Source organism: Myotis lucifugus, unplaced genomic scaffold (genome assembly GCF_000147115.1).
Source record: "Myotis lucifugus unplaced genomic scaffold, Myoluc2.0 scaffold_220, whole genome shotgun sequence".
NCBI lineage: Eukaryota > Metazoa > Chordata > Mammalia > Chiroptera > Vespertilionidae > Myotis > Myotis lucifugus.
In genome coordinates this window covers 319,920-329,610 of record NW_005871268.1, presented here as the reverse complement: position 1 = coordinate 329,610, position 9,691 = coordinate 319,920, and positions in this window count along the sequence as shown.

Genomic DNA, 9,691 nt, shown 5'->3' with positions numbered 1-9,691 from the left:
GTTTGTCGATTATTAGGAATAATTATTCTTATATTATTATTATTAACTAGAGCCTTAGTGAACAATATTCATGCGGGGGGGGGGGGGGGTCCCTCAGCCCTACCTGCACCCTCTCCAATCTGGGACCCCTCAGAATCTGGCCTAAATTGGCAGTCAGACATCCCTCTCACAATCCTGGACTGCTGGCTCCCAAACGCTCATCTGCCTGCCTGCCTGATTGCCCCTAACTGCTTCTGCCTGCCAGCCTGATCGCCCCCTAACCACTCCCCTGTCAGCCTGATTGACGCCTAACTGCCCTCCCCTGCTGGCCATCTTGTGGCTGTGGGCACCACCAACTTTGAGACTGTGGCGGTCAATTAGCATATTCCCTCTTTATTGGCTGTGGGTGCTGCCATCTTTGTGATGGCTTGAGGGTCAATTAGCATATTCCCTATTTATTTGATAGGATTATTACATTACTTCCCAATAAAATGACCGTACTTTTTCCCCTCTCTATATTACATGAACTCAAATTACTTTGATTTAGTAAATGTTTAAAATATTAACTCCAGCCCAGCTGGTGTAGCTCAGCAGTTGAGCATTGGGTTGTGGCCCTTGTGGGGGACATGCAGGAGGCAGCTGATTAATGATGTTTCTTTCTCATCATTGATGTTTCTATCTCTCTCTCCCTCTCCCTTCCTCCCTCTCTCTCTTTAAAAAAAATAATAATAACTTTATTGGCTTGGACCCTTTATCATTTACTCAATTCCTTAATCTAAATCTTAATCTCTTTACCCTGCTCTTATTTTTAGCTCTTACTTTCACTATAATCTCATTTTTTTTCTAAATCTACATCTACTTTCTTAAATTGACTTTATTCTCCTTTCCCATGGAAAGGGTAGAGGACTCAATTTTATTTTCTATTGAGGTAATGTTAATTAATAACATTGTATAAGTTTTAGGTGTACAACATTATAATTTGATATCTGTATACTCTATTGCATGCCCACCACCAAAAGTCTAGTTTCTCTCCATCTATTTGACCCTCTACCCTCCCGTTTGTTTGTTTTTTTAACAAAAACTTTTATGTGACTGGTTACAATTAAATTTTATTTTTCTTAAAATAGAGTGTGAGATCTACTTATTGCCAATCTTATGGACCCTGCCCACCCCCCCCCAAATAAAACTCTTCCCCTCAAATTATGATGATAATCAAGACCTGTTGGCCATGTAACTGAGGTGTAGGTGTTCTCTTCCTCAATGTGATTAGTAGGTAAAATGAACTGTGAAGATTAGAGATTTATCATCTCCTTTATCTTTTCTAATTGCATCCAGTCTCCCCATATCTGAGAGAAACCCTTTGAAATTCCATGTGCTTGCTTTATCTAATACATGTTTAAATGGAGATATCTCAAAGTAAGGGGGATCACATCAACCAAACCAATAAACTCTGAGTTAAGTGGGATGTTATTAATAACTATTCCAAGATAAAGTAAATAAAAGGTGCTTTCCTAGAACAAAGAAAATATAATCCACCTAAAAATAAATAACATGTCAAGAGTTCAGGTGGTAGAAGGACATTTAGATTAGTTGACTTTTCTTTTGCTTTTATCCTTTCTACTCACCATTGTCCTTCTCCCTAAGCAATAGTTAAAATTTAACTCATACTAATCCTAGTTGGTTTGATTCACTGGATAGTGTGTCAGCCTGAGGACTGAAGGGTCCCAGGTTCAATTCTGGTCAAGGGTACATACTGGGGTTTCGGGCTCGATCCCCAGTAGGGGGTGTTTAGGAGGCGGCTGATCAATGATTCTCTCTCATCATTGATGTTTCTAACTCTCTCTCCCTCTTTCTTCCTCTCTGAAATCAATTATATATATAAATTAACTCATACTAGTTTTAACCATCTGCTTTTGGGATATCATTTTAAAATTATTTTTAGAAATATATTTTTTTCTCTCAAATAGCTCTCTGGATCCTTATTTTGTGGGGAAATGGACTAAGAAGGTTTTCTTTAACTGAACTTCTTTTTCATATGGAAGACTTGTTATGACCCTTATAATTTCCTTCCTTGGTCCAGAGTCTATTATTAATCACATCATCCAACCATAATTTAGTTTTTTTTACTTCATGCAAATTCACTAGGCAGTTCTTATTATTTTTAATTAAAAATATTAAACATCAAACTGTAAAATATATCTCAATTTTATAATGTGTATAGTGTAGATCTTTTGGGAAAATACATCCAGATCTTAGTGTGATTTATTCAATAAATACATATAATAAAAAATATTATTGTATGGGGAAAGACAACATCTCTTTTTTAAAATGTAAGGGTGGTTTTGAAAAAAGGATTTCCAGAAAACTATAATAGCATGTAATTTTAGAGTTTAAAAAAAAAAGAGGGGAGAAAATAAATATTTCTAAAATGGTGTTTGACTCAGAATTAAAAAAAAAAAATGGAAAGAATATTAAGTTGGAAGTCCAGATGTTAGTATTGTGTTCTTGGTTTGGCCTATGATATGGACAATTAACTTTTTTGAGCATCAGTTTTTTTGTTTGTTTGTTTTTAAAGGAGATTGTATTTGACTATGGCATTGGCAAAGTTCTCTAAAATTATTTTCAGTAGTATTATTTAATTAATCTGTAAACTCCAATGTGCTTTGACAACTAGTAATTTGCTTGTGTCTGGTTCTATCTCTGATGTAGCTCTCAAAAGTCAAGTCACATTAGGAAGCAGTCATATCTGGTGGGAAAGCATGGGGCTTGCTCTCCATGTGATCCTGATTAAGATTAAGATGCTAATTTGTAAACCTTAGTTGCCTTAACTGCAAAATATATGTAACAGTACTCTTTTGCTATTGTTGTGAAGATTATATGAAATGGTGCATGTGTTTAGTGTCCTAATTAGCAAACAGTGCATTGCAACTCTCACTGTTATCATCACTTTTATTTTCATTCATCTACAATTGGTGGTGATTAACATAGCATTACAATAGTTCAGGAATCATAGGCCCCCAAATGGAATCCTTCTCTCAACAAAAACAGACCCCCTTCACTGACCACCAGGCTTGGTGTGCTCATTCCCATGGCTCTGTGTCTGCCTACGCAGACCACTCACCTTGAGTCCTCTTGACTTTTTTCTGCCTCTACAAGTGCAACCCATCCTTAGAAGCTTGCCTCAAATTCCACCTCTTTCCAAGAAGTCTGTCCCTACTGTGTCAGTCCACACTGGTTATTTCCTGTGACTTGCAATACAAAATGTCACACCTAAGGAAGTGACACCTTGTGTTGTTATCAGTGAATTTAAGGGAAAGAACTTGAGCTGTGGAGTTCACATAGCTAGTTCCATAAAAGTTTTTTATAACTAGGAAATGAGCTAAGCAATTTTGGAATATTCTTTAACTTCTCTCATTGTGTTTCCTAATATTAAAATGGAGACCATACTACATACCTCCAAGGGTTGTTCAGAATACTAAATAAAGTAAACATGTCAAGTACCTGATATACATTACAAGCTTAGTAAATGTTTATTTCCCCCTATTGCCTACTATAGTAATCTATAAGACACGTTGAGTTGAATACTACAAAAGTCTTATCCTCCCCAAAGAGAATGCAAATAATTTAAAACAGAGATGATTCTTTTTCATTTTTATTACTAATTATAAATTTTGAATACATCATAAGAATTAAGTAAACAATTACATTAAAATACTGGTGCTTTAGACAAAGTATTTTGCATGAATATAGAAATAACAAAATGGAGCAAAGTTTCCTGTGAATAAATGTACTTATTTCTCTAATTATATTAAAAAAGATGTGAGAAGCTTGGTAACAATGCTCATATAATATGATAGAATAGCATAAGTAAAAAGATTTTGTAAAGACAAAATCTGAGCATACTCATACAAATAGGTAAACTCTTTTACTTATATTTCTGTCTACAGTTTTCTATTGGTCGTGGAAGACTTCCTTGGGTTACCAGTGCAAAACATCTTGGCACTTCAAAATCAGTGATTTTCGCCCAGGCCTACCTATGTGTAATGAACAACATCTATCAAGTCCCTCTGGAGTTTATCTATCTGTTCTCCTATACAAGATTAGATCAGCCAGTAGCATTCAAGTGTGCAAAGTTTCAATGAAAGTGGCTCCAGAGATTTAAATCAAGTTTTTGAAATAGCATTTCTCAACCCTTATGGAAAAGAATCAAGGGGCTAAACTTGTGTGAAGATAAGCAGTTTTAGAAAGAGTCAACTTAACTTTCTGCTGGGATATACTAGAGAAAAATCACTATTTTTTAAACAAGTACTGATATAATGTCTATAGGATATGCTGTTATTTCCTCTAAAGAATACTTGTCTCAGACATTTCCTTCCATGATGGAAGTCTTTTCTTTGGAGACTATAAACATACTTTATTTCCTTTATGCATCCTACATCCTAAAAGTGTAGCTGTGTACATGTATTAACATACCTCTTTATTTTACATATGGTGTGGCAGGGTGCTAAGATATTTAAAGTGAAATCTTGGTTAATTAGACTTTAGCTTATCCTAATTATTATTTTAATAATTTAATTTTAATAAAATGAGCAAGATCTCAAAATGCAAATCAGTTTGGGTATTTTATAATATGCCCTGAGATGAGCATAAAGTGTGTTTATTTTGCTAATTTTAAAATGTATAAATCTTTAATAGTTTAATTATCAATATCAGCAAGTGATGATACCTTAGTCATATTTTTCTCAGTTGTCAAAGAAAGATTAAATTACTTTTAGTGTCTTTACAGAAGAAAGAAAGTGGACTAACTCAGTATTTTCCCTGTGTTACAGAAAAAAAAAGTGTTTTGTGGTCAAGTATGTTTAAGACACAGGGGTTAAAACAAGATAGAGATTTATTTTATCTTTAGAAATTCCCAGAGCTTAAATTCCTTGGCTAATCAGAGGCTTCTTCTCACCAAAACCACACATTTCTTGAATATGCTGATTAAGTTTTCTTGGGTAGATTTTCCCTATGGTGGAAACTTGTTGACTTTAGCCACAATGACTTCTTTTTTTTTTAAATATTTTCTTAGCATAGGGGGGTTAAGAAGACTTTGATGTATTTTTATAGGAAGGGTCATTACTTGAGAGACACTGTTGCTCTCATCTTAACATCTAGAATTATGTGGATAGTTCTTGAAAATAAGATTGACCAGCTAGACACAGAGATCTGATACCTGGGACTAAGAAGCTTAGAGAAGATAAAGTCAAGTTAATCAGAGAGTCAGAATCAGAGGGTAGCAATGATTTTGAGGTGACTGAGTCCAGAATCTCTCACTCTTTTCTTCCAACCCAGCCCACCAGATCTCTTTTCTGAGGTTTAAGAAGTGTTTTAGTCCTTTTGGACTGCTATAACAATTACCGCAGATGGGTTGTTTATAAATCTATTTCTTACAGTTCTGGAGGATCAAGTTCAAAATCAGGGTGCCAGCATGATTGAGTGAGGGTCCTGGTGACAGACTTATTGGTGTATCCTCACTGGTGGAAGGGACTGAGATCTATCTGGAGCCTCTTTTATAAGGCACTAATCCAATCCATGAGGGCTTCTCACCCATAACCTAATGTACCTCCTAAGTCCTCACCTCCCAATACCATCATCTTGGGCATTAAATTTTCACCACATGAATTTTGAGGGGACACAAACATTCAGACCATAGCAAGGGCTAAAGGAAAACACTACAATATGAATAAAATCTAAAGTAATTGTTTTATTGAATTTTTTTATAACACAGAAGACTTAAATTTGTGGCTTTGTAACAAGAATGATTGATGAGCATTGTCCTCACTGGGGATTTTGGATCCACATAATGGACCATGGAGAGACACAGTAGCCCAAATGGTGTTTCAAAGGGACTTACACATGCCCTACAGAATTGGTAAGTGTATAGCTTCAGTATAAAATTTCAAAACACCAATTAATTATCTTTATATATTTTTTACAGTTGATTCTTTGACCCACAGGCTAATCACAAGTAGAATTTTTAAAAAATTATGCAGACTTGAATCTCATTATTCTAAGTTGCTTTATTGTTTTATTCTCTCCCTCCTACTTCTGATATCTGGAGAACAAAAAGGAGGGAGATAAGGGATGGGATTTTTTTATCGATCTGCTTATAGTTGGCTGGAGAAGTCCTTGTGGTAGGGAACTCAAGTCAACATGTGAGTGGCAGAAAAATTCTCATTGAGTCATTCATGTGTTCATTCATTCAACAAATATATTGGTAGCTTCTCTTAGCTAGGCATTTTTCTAGGCAGTGGGAAAAATATTATAGCAAAAAGCCTTAATTTACAGATTTTCTATGATAGTGTGAGGAAACAAACAGTAAAGATTTATATATATATGTATATATACATACACACACATATATATACATATATATACATATATATACATATATATGGATAGATAGTCAATTGATGGATTTTGAAAAATATATATCATGATAAGAGAATTGAATACAAAGTAATATTTATTTATGTGTTTATGTATGTATTTATTTATCCTAATATATACAAACCCTGGGTCTGTCACGACCAGAGGTTAGACCAACCAGAATTCAGTCCTGCAGTCAGCACTGGTTTGCCATGTCAACCCAGCGCTGATTGCTGCGGATGCAGGTGCGGTGACCCAGCTCTGACTGCTGAGGAGGCTACGAATCAGGCCCAAAGAGAGGCCTAAAGAGAGAAGCAGAGTCTGATCCGTAGCCTGTGTGGCAGCTGTGGATCAGCACTTGCCTCTCTCTTTATCTCTGGGTGGGCCAGCAGCTGGGCCTCCATTTCTCTCTGGGCCTCCACCAGGCTGCTGATCAGCCCCGCCTTTCTGATCAGGCCCTGTCGATAGGCCCAGAGACACTGACTGGCATAGAAACAGACCAATCAGAACCAAATCTGGGTGAAGTGTGAGGAGCCAATGGCTGCCTAGGAGACAGAGCTTTTGAAGCTGACAGGCATAGAAACCGACCAATCAGAACCAAATTGGCTGGCAGAGGAGGGCAGTTGGGGGCAAGATCAGGCTGGCAGGGGAGGGCCATTGGGGACAAGATCAGGCCATCTGGGGAGGGCAGTTGGAGGTGAGATCAGGCCAACAGGGGAGGGAAGTTAGGGGTGATGAGACAGGCAGGCAGAGGGTTAGGAGCAAAAAGGCAGGCAGGCAGAAACAGTTAGGGACTATCGGGCAGGCAGGCAGATGAGCGGTTAGGAGACAGTGGTCCCAGAATGTGAGAGGGATGTCCCTGATTGGAGAGGGTGCAAGCTGGGCTGAGGGAACGCCCCCCCCCCCCTCCATGCATGAATTTCATGCACCAGGCCACTAGTTTATTATAATTAAAGGAAAAGCCTCTATTGTAGTAAATGAGAAACCAAGCCATCCAAGTATCTGTAACACCAAATACAAAAGAATTGAGGCTTACCCTCTGGGTCTGCAAGGAATTCTGTATGACTGAACGAGTATATGCAAGGGAAAAGCAAATGATAGCTAATATTAGACCTATAATCAGAGACAGATCATGTAAGGTCTTTTAGGCAAAGTTAAAACTTTGTATTTTGCTTCAATGAGATAGGAAACCACTTAAGATTTTGTGCTGGAAAATAGTATTTTCCTAATGTTACTAACAGTTCCAGGGTTCACATTAAAACAAATTTTAACCAAAGACTAGTCAGATAGAATTAGAATTATTTTATCACAAGTCAAAATTCTTGAGGAAGAATTCTGATTATTATTATTATTATTTTTTTTTTTTTTACTTTTGCCTCACAGTAAAAGATGGCCAACCTACCACCAAGTATCACATAATACATATCAAAGTCCAAAGGCAGGAAGGAAGGGAGACTTCTTTCAGTATTTTTTTCTTTGAATTGGGGAAGAAAATCTTTCCTGGTGCTTTTTCACACACATACCTTAAGGTCACATTAGTAAAAATCCAGCCATACGCCACTTCAAACCCATAAATAGCAAAAGGGAGCAGGACTCACATGACTGACAGGTTAAATATGTTCATCTCTTGAAGCTAAGCCTACCTTTCTTGAACGCAATGCCTCCCCAGGCACTTTTGAGTAGGCAACCAGCAGTGGCTAACACATAACTAAAACCAGATCAGTATCTACTGAACAGATGAAGAAATGAGAAAAATGATATGAAGTCTCAGTACATTCCATAAAAGGAGAAGGCTACAAGCAAATGTTGCCTATTACTTGTCTTTTCTTTCTTCATTTTCCCCACATCCTGATTCTGTGGCTTTGTGTAGTCTTTTATGGTTATTAAGATTTTCAGAAATCTGCTATTCCCTAAGTTATTAGTCTTTCCCAAGTTCTTTCCCAACTCAGTTGGTTTGCAGGGATTTCTAAATATTAAAGTGTATATGTTTGTTTATTTACTTAACTTTAGGCATTTTGTTATTGGGTCATCCCTCTGCTAATTCTAAATTGGTCTAAAAGGTATTTCAAATTTAATTCATTCTTCCTGTTTAGGAAGTGAATTATAAAAATAATAAAACCCATTATAACAAGATAGAAACATGCTCAACCCAGAAACCAATACAGAAAAAGGATAGTATTTATTTTTGAATAACATGGATGATTATCTTCAGACTCAGACCCACTTATAAATTTCATGAAATATCCCTGTGACCATATTCCTCCATTTGGCTCTCTTTCATTTCTTAGAGAGGCCTCTATTTTTTATTTTTTCTACTGTCACAGAGCCCTAATGATATTTTTATTTTTTCTCTTCACTCTCAAAATTTTAGTGAAGAATTCAATAATGCAAACTTACTACATATAAATGTAGAGTAAGGTTTAATTAACTATTTTCCCTGGGCATTTTAATTGAAGAGTAACTCTTACATCCAAAGAATGTTTCTCTAAATTATAGAATTCTAAGTGCCAGGAAGCCCTGGAAGATAAGTGTGGACTACGGAGGAGCTGAAGCAATTGACTTCACACCATATACTATTTATTTATTTACTTACTTACTTATTTATTTATTATTTTTGATAATTCTTTATTGTTGAAACTATTACATATCTCCCCTTTTCCCCGATTGACTCTCTCCAGCCAACTCCCACCCTCCACCCCAGACCCTGACTGCCCCATCATCAGTGCCCCTGGGCCATGCATATATGCATACAAGGTTCTTGATGGATTACTTCGAACCCAACCGCCCTCCCCCGCCTTCCCTCTGAGATTCCCCACTCTGTTCCATGCTTCCATGTCTCTGAATCCACTCTGTTCATCAGTTTATTTTGTTACTTAGATTCCACATATGAGTAAGATCATGTGATATTTGTCTTACTCTGACTTATTTCACTTAGCATGATACTCTCCAGGACCCTCCATGTTGTCTCAAAGGGTAAACTACAATTCTGTTTTACTGCTACATAGTATCCCACAGTATAAATGTACCACATCATTTTTTATTCACTTTTCTGCTGATGGCACTTGGGCTGTTTCCAGATCTTAGCTATTGTAACTTGTGATGCTATGAACATAGGGGTGCATACATTCTTTCTGATTGGTGTTTTGTGTCTTAGAATATATTCCTAGAATATATTTTGATGTAGTCCTGTTTGTGGGGTAACTGGGTTAAATGGAGGTTTCATATTTAATTTTTTGAGGAAACTCCATCTGCTGTTTTCCATAATGGCTGCACCAGTCTGCATTCCCACCAGCAGTGTACT